We start from the raw sequence: 2044 nt of genomic DNA, 5'->3' as shown, positions 1-2044 counted from the left end.
TAGTATTGATATTATTTTACTGTTTCTGGTACTTTTTAGCAAAATGTAGTTTCCCTGCTTATCTCTTAATTAGATCTATTTTCTATTTTGCTTTGTCTGAGATAATGATTATTACTCCCCCCCCTTTTTTTTAACTTCAGCTGAAGCATAATAGATTCTACTCTAGCCCTTTATTTTTACTCTGTGTGTGCCTCTCTGTTTCAAGTGTGTTTCCAATAAACAACATATTGTTGGATTCTGGTTTCTAATCCATTCTGCTATTTGCTTTTATTTTATGGGTGAATTCATAGCATTCACATTCACAACTATGATTACTAATGGTATATTTCCTTCTATCCTGTTTTTTCCTATTTATTCTTCTCTATTTCCTTTTACCTTGTCCCTTTTCAAAAGTCTGTTTTACTTCTGACTATTGCCTCCCTTAGTCTGTCTTCCCTTTTATCAATAGGTAAAGAGTATTTTTAAGTACTTACTATGTGTCAAGCACTTTGCTAGGTTCTGGGTATAAAGCTACTAGAATGAGACAAAATCTCCCCTAGAAGAGGTTATATTCTACTAGAGGGAGATAGTGTATTTACTGATAAATACAAGACATAAAAAAATACAGAATGATGGAGGGCAGTAACAATAGGGAGAATCAAGAAAGGCCTTTGAAGGAGATATGGTAGTTGAATAGTGTCTTGAAATGAGTTAAAGTTTCCAGGAGATGGATAATTACAAGTAATTGTATTCCCAGTGTTTAACACTGTTCATGCTTTTTAACTTGACTTTATGCAGATCTTTCACTGCACGTTGTTTTTTTTTAATTAAGGTTTTTTCACTTAAAGAGGTTTATTCCCCATTGTTTTATTGAGAATAATGGGGGCAGAGCCAAGATGGCAAAGTAAAAGCAATGACTTACTTGAGTTCTCCCCCAAACCCCTCCAAATACCTGTAAAAAATGGCTCTAAACAAATTCTAGAGCAGCAGAACCCACAAAAAGACAGAGTAAAACAAATTTCCAGCCCAAGACAACCTGGAAGGTCAGCAAGAAAGGTCTATTGCGCAAGGCTGGGAGGGGAGTGCAGTTCAGTGTGGGCAGGCAAAGACGCAGCCTCGGTGAACCTGGAGCAGGCCTCAGGGGACTGAATCAAGGGCAGCTGTGGCAGTTTCTAGATTTCTCAACCCACAAACGCCAAAGACAACTTAGAAGGTTAGTGGGAAAGGTCTGTTGGACCTTGGTGAGAGAGGAGCTTGGTCACAGCCCTAGTCCTGGTGCAGCCCTGGGCGGTGGCTACTTTCAGAGCTGTCAGCCCACAGATAGACGTGGGGGGGGGGATCAAGCAGCTCATTAGAGATGGATTGCAGGGATCTCTTTGCTGGCACTGAGGTAGGATTCTCTTGCTTTGCCCATGCTTGGATCTGGGTCGTAGTCCTCAGTGGTGGTCCTGAGGTGAGGAGGAGCACTGGCATGGTGGAGCTTGTGGTGGCAGTACAGAGAGAATCCTCCTCACAGTTCCAAGGCAGAAAAAAGTGTTTGCAGTCACTCATAGACTGCAGCACAGGCCAGGAAAGGAGTAAACGCCTCACCCCTTATCATATCACCTTGGAAGAACTGAAAATTTACAGGTCCCTAGAAATATCTTTGAAAATAGCTGCACAAAACCCTTAAGGTTTGGGATAGTACATTCTCCACATTGGAAGCAGATCCGTACCTTAATAAAGAGTTTAAAACTCAAGTAATTGACTGGGATCATGAGCAAATTGCACAAAAAATGTCAGATCATAGAATCTTTCTTTGGTGACAAAGAAGATCAAAACATACAACCAGAAGACGACAACAAAGTCAAAGCTCCTACATCCAAAGCCTTCAAGAAAAATGTGAATCAGTCACAGGCCATGGAAGAGCTCAAAAAGGATTTTGAGAAGCGAATAAGAGAAGTAGAGGAAAAACTGGGAAGAGAAATGAGAGTGATGCAAGAAAATCATGAAAAACAAGTCAATAGTTTGCTAAAGGAGACCCAAAAAATACTGAAGAAAGTAACACCTTAAAAAATAGCCTAAC

This window comes from Phascolarctos cinereus, unplaced genomic scaffold, assembly GCF_003287225.1.
Source record: "Phascolarctos cinereus isolate Bilbo 61053 unplaced genomic scaffold, phaCin_HiC Scaffold_2;HRSCAF=192, whole genome shotgun sequence".
NCBI classification, from domain to species: Eukaryota; Metazoa; Chordata; class Mammalia; order Diprotodontia; family Phascolarctidae; genus Phascolarctos; species Phascolarctos cinereus.
This window is presented reverse-complemented; position numbering follows the sequence as displayed.